This window comes from Lactuca saligna, chromosome 1 (genome assembly GCF_052625555.1).
Source record: "Lactuca saligna cultivar CGN05327 chromosome 1, ASM5262555v1, whole genome shotgun sequence".
Classification (NCBI taxonomy): domain Eukaryota; kingdom Viridiplantae; phylum Streptophyta; class Magnoliopsida; order Asterales; family Asteraceae; genus Lactuca; species Lactuca saligna.
The window spans coordinates 123,349,881-123,363,390 of NC_136417.1; positions in this window are offsets into that span (position 1 = coordinate 123,349,881).

Sequence of the window (13,510 nt, forward strand, 5' to 3'; positions counted from 1 at the left end):
AAAAGTATGCTAATCCATAAATTGCAGATTATACTTTATAATTAGTTAGTGGGGCGTGTGTGGTTAAGAAGCGGCACACTAATAATGACTATGAAGAGTAATAATGGGCATCTCAAACAATATAATTGTTAATGGAGCGTGTATGGTTAACTGGCACATTAATGAGAGATGATAAATGACATTGAGAGTGTCATGCATATTTGTATGGTTATTCACATCTTGTTTATGATCATCGGTATCCCAGTCACAAATAGAAGAGCATAATCTAAGATTAAACATGTCACTGATAGATTTAATGAATCTCAAAAGATCTAGGTTTCTCCTTACTCTCGATCATGTCCAAAGTGACATTTGATGGCACCAACTACAATGATTGGATGCATAACATAAAGATGAATCTTCGATTCAAGGGAAAAGAGTATGACCTTGAAAAGGAACTTGTTGAAATCAATGAAGTCACTGCTACTCTGTCACACCCCTAAACCGGAACGGCAGAAACGTTCGGGGGTGGATGACGTCATGTTTAGTATCACAACACATGTATAATAGTAATCATAGTAAAAAACAACCATTGTATTAATAATAAAGTGTTTACAAAGTAGTGATTCACAAAAGATTGAATCCAAAAGCAAATAACAAAACAAGATATGAAGCTACAATGCTCCATTTTCTGAATTCCAGAGTGCGTACATGTCTACTATTCTCCTAAGAATACAAGTTATTTGGAAAGAGTAGATCAGCAATTAAGCTGGTGAGTTCATAAGTATTTTAGTGATGTAAAGTAAAATAAAAGATCTTTTTAGAAAAGTTCTCCTGTTCCTCAAAAATTCATATATCTTCTGATGTGATGATTGAAAGTAAAAATGACTCTACAATTCCTTCTATGAGTACTAAATGGATACAAGTTATATACAATTTAGAGTAAACAACCAATCGATTTTGTGAATCTGCCCTAAGCCCACAACTAAACAAGGAACAGGGAATGAGGTGGAAGTCACACATCCCATTGTTTGTTAGATCTTCACTGTATATAACCTTGGCGTATTCATTTGGTACTTACGGAATTAAATGTAATAGTTCTTTATATTTGATGAAAACATTCTTTAAGAAAAGCATATATTTCCTTTAGTAAAAAATGGTAAACACAATAGTTCCTTCTATATTCACTTAGTTTATACTAGCTATATATAATCTAATATTGAATGGATAGTTAATTGTATGAATCTATCCTAAGCCCACAACCAAACAAGGAACAGTAAATGAACCGGAAAACACACATCCTACTGTCTGTTGGACCTGATTAATATATATCCCTGAGGTATCTATTGAGGAATCATAAAGTTAGCATTATAGGCCCCCTTTTTACTGAATGTACTAAGACTCGACCGTACCATGTGTCTTTTGTGATGATGTAAGTTTTCTCAAGTAATTACTGGAGCACTTACTACTTTAAAACCAGTTTGTTATTTAAGGTTAAAAATGTGATGTGGTTGTAAGCATACTGATATGACACGTGTTTAAAACGGAGACCTACTTGCACCGAAACTGATGAGACGTTTGTCACCTGTAGACCTGTAAGTCATATTGTAGCTAGCAACAAGGTGTGGCGTGTCAGTCCCGTATAGATTTATACACAAACTCATGCTCTCCCTCTAGAAGACTCTGGTTACAAAACACGACCTAACAAGTATATTGTTAAGCCGTGAAGTAGTGGTTTCACATTAATGTTATCTTGTTCATGTTATCGTATGTTCCTTTTGTTCTAGTGTATAGTATGTTCCTCCCTATTTCTCTTTATAGTATGTTCTGAATTGAAGCTTGTATGTTTCATTGTACTAGAATTAATTAGTAGTATTCCTCTAAACTATACCTATTATAGTTTACTAGTAATGTTGTTTGAATGACTGAGTATGTTTGTACACCTTTGCTACCCAAAGGTATTGAATTGATTTGGAATAGTTTGTTTGATAACACAGTTTGAAGTATAAGAAATCTTTTGTTTCAATAGTTATAAATCACATGTGATTGATTATACAACTATATGGTTTTCTACTTGTATTCTCCCATAAAAGCATTTAAAATCATTTAATAAATAATTTAGGGGTATGAACTCACTTGGTAAGAGTGAATCGGACAACATTTCGTTTCTAAGAATGATCTTTCTTGATGTAACTGTCGATTTCTGCAGGAGAAATGAGCTTCACATGGGCAACACTTCAACCGGAGAGACGCGAGTTTCTCGGGAACTTCAGGACTCTAGGCTTCCATCAGGGTTTGGACACGTAACTTGTCACACCCCGAAAACCAAAGGCGAAAACATTTCCGGGGTTGACTCCACGTTGTGTATCAAATCCGATACACATAGTAAGTAAAGTAAAATATCCATTACATTACATATAGAAAAGTTTACATTTGTTTCAAAAGTTAAGTTATACAAGTGATACATAGTATATATGAACAAAATGAAGCGGGTCTTCTAAGCACTCCGTCTTCGAACAAAAGGATCTCCGGGGACCTGTCTAACCCTGACCTGAGAATACAAGCGGTTTGAAAATCAGCATAACGTTGGTGAGTTCATAAGCGGTTTTGTTTTGTGAAAAATGTACAAGTTTCCTGTCCGTTATAGAAAATGTTACACACACCAAGAAAATCCCATATTTTCTTAAGAAGGTTGGTTATTGAATTCCCAAAATGTAATGTAAAGTTGTACACTGAAAACATGTTTACTCTTGTGAATGTAAAGTTATCTGGTTTGTTACACTTTTCTAGTTATGTACAATGTTCCTCAGGAAAATCCCATATTTTCCTGAATGTTAGTTACCAATGTGAAGATGTATATTGAAAACCTGGTTATCTTGTGAAATGTATTAGTTGTAACACGTATATAAAACTAATAGTTACAACGTAAATTAATTACTTTATTCATTATTACTATTAAATAAATCTTTGTTATCCTAATTGCGAGTCCCATAACCATACAATAAGACTAAATATGGCAATAAGTAGTCCACATCACCTTATGACTTTCGTCACCCTTGAACCATTTCGGTTCGGTTGTAGCTAGTAGCCAGGTGTGGGGTAGTCAGCCCCGTATAGATCTATACACTCAAGTCACGCTCCCTATCTAAGAGATTTTGGTTATGGTTGCGGTCCTCCACTCGCGTATCTCTGTGGAGTGTTCACCGAGGACATGTCTCCAATTATATAGGACTAACAAATTTACTAGTAATAATACGATGATCCTCTACTCGCGTATCTCTGTGGAGTGTTACCGAGGACAAAACAGTGTACAAAAGTTTTATGTTCAAAGGTTTAAATGGCATGCTTTTAACTGATAAAAATGTGGAAATCCATTTATAATAAACATAACAGATTATAACCAATTTCACAAATAATGTATATGATTATCCTGCAAGTTTCAAACTGTTATCCGTTATGATTATCAGTGTCAAAAGGATATGAAATGTGAAACACACACATGTAAAACAAGTTTTGAGTACAAGTATCCCCTGTACATTGCTTGTATTCCCCCCTGAAAACAGTGAAAACAGTGAAAAAGAGTAGGGGTATGAACTCACCAGACGAGAAGGCGCAACTGTTTCAGACACTAAACGTTGGTTCGGGGCTTGTTAACACGTGAGGTTCCTATGTAATATGAAATGGTATCCAAAGGTATCTAATTAGGCTTTAAACCACTAATTAGATATGATAATACACTCCAATGAGTGAAAACACTTCAAAACAAGTGCTTGGAGTGGCCCGGGTGACATCTACGGACATGTAATGATGCGAGGGACTTGGGAATGGAGTTTAATCCTCAAGAGTAAACTCCCTAATGAGTTTTCAGCCATATAACCCCTAAATACATGAGTTCACGGCCGTGAACTCATGATTAGGTGATTTTGAGTGCTAAATGGCTTAAATGGACATGGGGAATGTTAGAATGGATTTTTCTAATGCCTTGGAATGAATTATATGAACATGTACACCAATTATGGGAGTTCACGGCTGTAAACATGGAGTTTACGGCCATAAACTCCCCCAAGCTCATACCATATTTATTTGTGACGCTTAGGACAATCACAGGTGATTCTAACTAATTTTCCAAGCCTTGGTATGAATTTAGGGCATCAAATGACACATGATTAGGAGTTTACATCCCTAGAGCATATGTTATGGCCGTAAACTCTCAAATGAAGGGTGTTTGACATGTTTAAGGTCCCCAAACTATTTTTAGATGATTCTAGGATTTATTCCAAGGCTTTTGGTGAAGTTACAAGGCATTCTTACATGTTTAAATGAGTTTACTCTCCATGTTTAAGGGGTTTACGGACCAAGCACATTCCTTGGCCGTAAACTCTTCTTTGTCCCTCAAAATCCATGTCTAGGGTGTTCTAAGTCCGGTTTTGTAAGCCATAAGGTCATATCTAAGTCCCAATGATGATTTGGAGGGGTTAAATTGCTCAAAAACCCAAATATTAAGTGTTTACGGCCCAAGCATGCTCCTTGGCCATAAACACATGTTCTAGGTCCAAAATGATAGTTTAAACACGAATTTGAAGGCCTAAGAGGTTATACAACAAGCTAGGGATGTTACCTCAAAGATTTAGAGCGTTAAATCAATGTTTTGGACCTTGAATCTTTAGATGAGGAGAGAGGTTAGAAAGAGAGTAGTGAGATGAAGAAAAAGCTTCAAATGGAAGCTTAGGTCACTTTATATAGTGCTCGGGATTTGGACACGGTGGAATTCTACCCGATACCGGCGTTATACGGTGCTTTTGGTTGCACCTGATTGAGTTACCGTAACCCGATATGGTCAATTCTAAAAATGTTTCCAATTATTAATATGAAGTGCTAATGTGAGTTCTAAACATGTTTAGACACTCATTAAGTCATAATTGTGGGACTTCAATTATGACTTAATTAAATGAAGAAATCGGAAACGAAATTGGAAATGGCGTTTGGATTATCGAAATGAGTTACGAAAAGGGTTACAAGCAATGATACGAATTTTTGGATTGTTACATAACTGGGGCGTCGGGTAATCTCGGGATGCTTAACATAGAGTAAAAGTAGAGAGGGAGGTAGAGTTGAGTAGCCTAAACGTGAGACCATCGGTTTCTATTTATAGGGAGTAATTTTGGAGCTCATGGTGTAAGCATGGAGTGGCTCACGTCGTGAGTTCAATCCTATCAATCCGCTGACTCGACTTCTGACAGCCCGACCATGGAACCTATCCATTACTAGCTAACATCATGAGTCCTCTTACAGGGTGGGAATTCATGTCCCGAACTTTGGAAATTCATATCTCTCGCATACAAGTTCCGATTTTGACGTTCTTTATATCCACGCGTAGGTGATATTATGCTCTACAACTTTCATTTAAACTCTGTCGGTTAATTCTAATTTTTATTTTTAATATTATATTTTTAACAAGTCGGGACTAGAAAGTCCGATAAAATTCATAACTTCTTTATCTGACGTCCGTTTTCGTCTGTCCTTTTACCATTGTACTACCATTGTCGAGATCTTCGATTCTCGTTTAGGTTGTGCCGGCTAAAAGTCGTTTGATCTCTATTTCAAGTTTTTAGTTGTCTACTACTATATCCGAAACTTAGAAAAATCATAACTTCCTCATACAAAGTTGGAGTTGCACATTCTTTTTTTGATATACGTTTACTTTTTAATGATATCTACAACTTTTCTTTTGATACCTAAGTCTAAAAAGTATTTTTTTGAAATTTCGCGTTTTATGCTTAACTGTGTTTTATAGGTTTTGTTGCGGATCTTCGATTGGTCATAACTTCTTCGTTATAACTCGGATTTTAGTGTTCTTTATGTTTTTGAAAGCCTTGTTAGGATATCTATCACTTAGTACATTCCAATTGAGATTTTTGAACGTTTCATTTTTGACGCTATTCTTATCATTTTAAAAACAATAGGTTACAATACTTGACTTTAGATCATTATATTGACTTGAAAATATCGGGTTGTTAGATCATCCACCAGTTAGATGAAATTTCATCCTGAAATTATTTCTAAAATATAGTGTTTATGGACTAGGGAATAGATGCGGATATTTCTGTGTAGACTTTCTAGTGTTTTCAGCTTTCTCCTTGATAATACTATTGCCATAAATCGTGAAAGTGCCTTGATAACTAGTGTCGATACTCTATAGTATGATCCTCGTTGGTACCTATATGATCATCGGCATATTCAAGTTATGTATAATTAAGATTAATAATACGATCGACTGGGTGACTCCGCCCCAAATTCACAACCAAACAAGGAACAAGAATTGAAGCGAAATCACTCACTCTAAGTCTGCAAAATCTTAGCTATGCACAACCCTGATGTACACACTAAGCCATCATAGCTCATATGTATGGATATTTAGTTCTCTTATGGATGCTACGACTTTCTTAGACGACTGAGTTATTATAATTACTTTTAAATTTTTCCCTAAGTTTTAATCTTATATAAATATTAATTAATTTTTAAAGTAATTCTTATTTCGAAGACGTACCATTGGTCGCTGGGGAATCTAGGGTAGTTTCTCCTGCGGTGATCATCAGAATCCATCCATCCGCGCCCGAGTTCTTCATTATCGGACACTCCCTCTTGTAGTGCCATGTCTCCCCACAGCCACAACAGGCCTGGTTTACTTCTACTCCAGGGACTTGGGAGATCGGTTGTGTCGGTGCCCTGCAGAAACGTGATGTGTTCCCTTTCCTGCAGCAATTCATGCACTAGATTTCCCAACATACTCTGGTGTGCTGGTAGATACACTTCCACACTTCGGGAGAGTTCTAGCATATCGACTGGTAGGTGCTAGAGTAGCATGTGTTGTGGCGGCGTATACAGTAACCATTTGTTGCTCATGTGGGGGTTCCTATGTTGTTTGCCCCCTCCTCTTTTTCCCTAAATTTCGTTTATAGTCCCCTCTCTTTGATGGCTCGGCAACAGGGACCACCACGCCATGGAGGACTCCATGGTCAATGATTCGTTGGGCCAAGCGTTTGGTGCTATCTAAGGTAGTTAGGTTGGAAGACATCACATCCCCTTAAACTGGGGGAGATAACCCCCAGATGTACCTCTATATCTTCTTAATCTTCGGGGAAACCATCCTGGGATACAGTGATACCAGGTCGCTAAACCTATCAGTGTAGGACATTATGTCTGAGCTGACCATGGTATGCTCCCATAGTTCTTGTTCCAACTTTTGTACTTCGCCACTTGGGCAGTATTCTGTTGGATTAGTGTCTAAGTCCATAACTATTTTGGTATGTACTTGACCCGATGGTGCATGGTCCTTTTGGGTTGCCTTCACCAAAGCAACTTGATTGGAGAAATAAATAGAGAGAGAGGTTATTATGATTTATTAATATGTTATAAGAATAATATATTAAAGGAGAAATCATATTTGTTTAATTAATATTGGTCAATAATTAATTAGGAATTAATTTTGTGATCAAGTGTAAATAATTAAACTAGAGGGGCTGAATTGTAATTATGTGATAGTTACAAAATAAGGTAAGGATTATCCTAAGTATAGGATGGACAAATTTAAGGTGATAATACCTTAGAATTCGACTATGATAAGGATTCAAGGATTATCTTATGGGTTGCTTGGTAAGCAAGCAACTAGATAAGGATAATGACTGAAACCCTATCTTTACACCTATATAAACCCCCTTGGCTCATGAATTCGAAAAAGACCTTCCCAAGGCTTCTTAGGGACGAATTCAATACCTCCCCTCTCTCCTCATATCTTATCTATTTGCTCTTAGTCTTTGTAAGCCACTAGAGGAGTGACAATTGTGACTCTAAGCCTTCCAAAGTCAATACAAGGAGATTTGGGATTGTTATTGCTACATAACAATCAAGGTAACATTATAAACTTATTCTTATGGCTAATATGATTATTTGAATGCTAGAATTAGGGTTTATAGTCTTGGATAACTTGCATGTACAATAGAGAAACCTAGATCCAAGCATTAGGGTTTGTATGAGCACATAGGATGTCTTATGACCAAAACCCATCAGTGGTATCAGAGCCTAGCTTGGTTTCAATTGTATTGATGCATTACATGTTCAAAAAATTCGATTTTTGGTGTTTTGGAGGCTGGACTCGCCGAGTCCATAGCTGAACTCGACGAGTCCAAGCCTGACTCGACGAGTCAACTCGTCAGATGGAGGGTATCTCGGGTTTTCTTGTTGTTTTTGCTTATGGATAGTTACCTTATCATGTTAGATCAATATTAATCAGATTATATGATATATTTTACTAGAATTTTGATCTAATTGAAGATATTTATCAATTAATAAGATAAATGTTTCCTTATGTGATAATTGATTAATTATTTTGAGTAAAATTGATAAATTGTTTTGCAAGAAATCATTAAATAAATCAAATATGGATAATTATGTGATTAAATGTTAATTTGAATTATTTGTTATTTGATCCTTGTTGTTATGAAAAGTTTAATATGAACCCAAAAGTTTTGAAGTTTTGAAAATTTAAATAGTTAAAACCCTAATGTTTTGTAAAAAGGTTTCAAAACTTGCCCTCAAGTTTTGGAATTTAAAAGTTGATTAAAAGTTTAATTAGGAATGTTAAATTCTAAAACCCTAGTAATGTTTTGAAAAGTTCAAATCACACCCTTATGGTTTTATTAATTAATTAAGATGTATAATTAAAAGAAGTTTAATAAATCCATAAAAGTTTAGGTTTACAATTTAATTGAATTAAAGGTATAATTGTTAAATTTGATCACCTAAAATTTTAAAAGTGTAAAATGCACCCTATACTATATATAACATTAAAAGTCTAACATTATATATATACATATATATATATATATATATGTATGTATATATAAAAGTCAGACCTACCGTTAGTAGGCCTCATTCATGAAGCTAGTTTATAAGGGGTGTTTAAGGAAATTGCCTATAATATGGCGATTGAATGGGTATCCAGTCTTACCCACCACACTCTTGACTAGTGGAGGGTCGTTAGCCGAACCGGTAGGATAGGACGAAACCTTCCATTATAAGTATAATGAAATACAAAAGTAACTAAATGTTTTTACAAATTCCCAATCTTAGTTACTTAGGCAAAGTGAATTGATGCAATTCCATGAAATTACACTTTGTGCCCTTGCGAAGATGTTAGTGGAGCGTGTGTGGTTTACCGGCACACTAAATGGTTCTAAGCAAAGGTAGCAAAGGGTGACTCAATGTCTGTCATAGTTCGGTGGAGCGTGTGTGGTTTACCGGCACATCGAATAGGTAACTATAACATGTGAGGGCACCATGTAAGTTTGCATGGTTATTCACACCCGCTTTGAGATCCTCAGCATCCCAGTCACAAACAAGAGGGACATATCGAGATTTAAACATGCCATTGAAATGTTTAATGAATCTCAAAGGATCTAGGAATTTTCATAGATTTAAAACTTAAATTTCTTTTTCGTTTTTCATGGTGGAAATTAGTGAATCGTCATTCACTTACCTTCAAATATTCTGCAACTAGATTACGGCATCCCTTTTCTAGGTTGTGGCGTATTGTGTCCTAGCCTTAGTATCTCATTTGGGTGATTTACTAAGGACTCAATCGATCAACTAACTTGAATTTGTTTTCTCCCGTTTTGTAGATGTTAAAGTTCGACAACCATGGTCTTCCCAAATCCCGTGGAACAAGCATTCCACATGAAGATGGTATTCCACGATTCGATCGAGGAACAAGAAATCATGTTTCACTTCCTCCACCTCCTCCAATTGTTCTCCCTAACCCACAAGATCAAAGAATTGAAAGGTTCAATATCACTAAGGCCCTATTGGAAATGAAACATGAAGATGGTAAATCCGTGTGTGCCCACATTCTACAAATGAAATCACACATCGATAGGTTGATTATGTTGGGTGTGTCATTTCTTAATGAGTTGGTTGTGAACTGGGTTCTGCAATCACTCCCTGAATCATATAATGAGTTCAAAAGAAAGTATTATATGATGGATCATGACGACAACCTCATTGACCTAACTTACATGCTCATTGCTGCTGAATCAGAAATGATTTGGCGAAGCAATGGAGTATATTTGTTAGGAAAGTCAACCGACCATGCTTTCGAGGATGTTCTAGGAGAACCGACCTGCGTTTGCTGCCAAGAGAAAGGGCGTTGGATAGAAGTCTGCCCCAAGATTCTGAAAATTCCAAAGATGGGAGAGTCAAAGAGTATGACTGCGCTTCAGGTAAAATCCACTATCTAACTTCGTTAAGTTCCTATTCATTGATTCAAATACATGATGTGATAAGATTGCATTTGAATGTTTTGCAGGATCGGTGAAAAGAAAGGAAGCTTGGTGAAAGAGCAAGATGAATCTAATCACAAGAAATGGATCTTGATCGCATGGACTTGAAGATTAGATTTTGAGCTTAGATAGTTATAATAGAGTTGTTAGAAATTTTCATTTTGAAATACATAGTTTTCAATGGATTTTTCATTGTAAGGACAAATGTTTTCCGCTGCTTTTATAAATAAAATAAATTTTGGTTTGACTTATTTATTTGTTTACTTCCTTGCAATGAAATCGTTATGAAAATTGATGTTTGAATATATTTTTTTCAACAAATGGATATGATTCTTATGGAAAAAGTCGAGAATTTACCAAATAGGGAGAGTTTCTCATCACCCAAATTTCAATTGGACAGAAATTTGGAATCATGCAACTTGGTTGCATGATGAATGAGAAATTTCATATTTGGAAATTAGACTAATTCGTTGACAAAGTGTCAAGTGAAAGGACTAGGAGATCGAGCACACAAAGTTGTGTGTTGATCAAGTCCACCATAAGAGTAACAAAGATATTCGTCATAATTTACTAAAGGTTTAGTAAATATGATTATAATCATAAGATTAAGTGTAATTTTGAATTAATTGAAAAAGTTTAAATCAAAAGCAAAACGAATAAAAATCAAGTAGGCAGAAAGATAAAAGTTTCTCCATTCTAAGAAGAAGGGAGAGTACCTCTTATTCTTTATGATTAAGAACCATATCTTAACAGATCCTCTAAGTGAGTCTTAGTACAATTGTATGTTTAAGAAGAGGAATCAAGAATTGAAGAAATGGTTAAATCAAAAGGTCAATCATACATCATTCCAATAACAAGTCTTAAAGTTAAGATTGTGGTAATAAGTGACAAGTACTAAGAAGGTTTATAACATTCATTAAATGTGGAAAGTTGTGATGTCTTGGATAAGACAAAGGCCAACTAGGACCAATTTATGAAGTGTTTTAATAATAGCTACACTAACTCTTGAATATTTGTTTTGTCAAGGAATGGTTATTGACAAGAGAATCTTATATATCAAGAAGTCAGTGGGAGTCTTAATGGTCTTGAAAAGTTTCAAGAACAAATCAAATAAACCTTATCGATCATCACTAGCACACGATTTGAGGTTTACAACCTATCTGTTGACAATATTTTGATTATATGATGTTCCAATTGAGTTAATTATGCATGTGAGTCCTATGAGTTCTCATTTTGAACACATAAAAGGCAAAGCACCTTAATCAATGGAAGGTACATTGATAGGAAAAGGTGAGCTGCTTAACTACTTGGAAGACGTGGTGGGCAGCTGTGCTACCATAAGGCAAGAAATCAAGATTAAGAAAGTTCGGTCCATATGAGTTTGAATTTGTCGTAAACTCTGGTTTTAACAAATTCACATGGATAGCAACAAATACACCGCTTTAAATCTAAGTGTCATAAGATTTCCTCCTTCATGAAAATGATTGTGAGAAAATGATTTCATTAAGAAAGATTTTAAGAAGATAGTGATTGTAAAAGTGCATTTTCGAATTTGATTATGGTTACGGTATCCCTTTCCATAATTTGAATTGTGAGGTTTGGCAATTAGTCTTAATTGTTTAGACACACATATGAACTATCTAAGGCAAAGGTGTATAAGTTCAAGGAGCTTTGATAAAGGATTATCAAAGTACTAAGTATTAGAAACATTGACTTAAGAAATTCAATAGGTATTGTTTTCTGAAAGTTAAGATGTTTATGAATACATGTCGAAGCTAGTCGGAGCATAAGTGTTATGTTTTATAATAATCATCATGATAGTGGGAGCATAAATGTTATGATTGTATTATTATTAAGGAAAGTATTGCAAGTTGGCAATATTAATTATAGAAAACAAGAGTCATTCTTTGCAAAGTTGTAAGGATGGAATAGTTGTTTTGCTATAATTAAGGGAGAGAATATTATGCTTCATTTCAAATCTAAAGGCTTAGGTTGAGAAATGTTAATAAATTTAGTTAAAGGTACATAGTGTGTTCTTAAATTTTCGATTATGATTACGGCATTCCTCTTCACAATTCGAATTTTGAGAACATAGCAAATAAAACATTATGTGTCGTGTCCCATACGCTTCGAGTATAGGATCGATTGAAAATGCTTTAATATTTGACCATTCTAAAATTTTCCAAATGTCTAGCGCATTTAGAGGAAAAGGGGACTAGAATTGGTTTTGACTAAAATAGTTAAACAACTATCAAAGTACAATCAAAAGTTCGACGAGGATTGGTTGTTTGTGAGTAGTTGGAAGCATGGTATTGAATGGACCATATCAACATTATTATGAATAGATAAGATTCTATTAAGAATAAGTTGTCATATGGAAAATATGGAAGCGTGTCCATATTGGAAATTAAATATTGAAAAATCTATGACTAGATTAGAAACCTTTATGCAAAAGGATGTTCAAAGGAATGTACTTTGAGTGAGAGACATCGTATCTAACACTACTAGAAAACTGGCCTTTAATGACGTGCAAACAATGACACTCGCCGATAGAGGGCGCACATTTGTGGGTGCCCTAAAAAATAGTGTCAGTTTTGCAAAATTTGACAGATAGAAGACACGCATTTGTACGTGCCCTAAAATTAGTGTTAGAAAAGAAAAAAAAGGAAATGCGGAGGGCGCCTTTCATAAAATGTACGTCATGTAAGTATGTCGCTTTATAAATTTTTAATGAAACACGCCTTTTAGGCGGGAAATGATCGATCGACAAAAATCCCCAAAATTTTGGAGGACCCGCGCATTCATTCCTCTCCACTTGATAAAAATCCCTAAAATTTTGGAGGACCCGCTCATTCATTCCTCTCCACTTGCTGATGACCTTCATTTTCTCCCCCTCCTTCTCTCAATCAAGAAACCCTAACCTTTCTCTCTATTCACGAGCCAGTAATCACGGCAAAGAAGATCAACAACAAAGACCCAACTAGTTCGATTTATCCCTAAAATTGGTACAACTTCTGCAAATTCCATGGCCGCTTTAATATCCATAGATACGCTTTGAACCAATCTAACCATACCTTTGCCCAAAATTCTTCAAATATGGTCCGTCTTCATCTTTTATCTTCGCATATGGCCCATCTTCACGTAATCAATAAGTTACTAGGGCTTTGAACCGGACCTCACATACTTCTTAGAGCTCA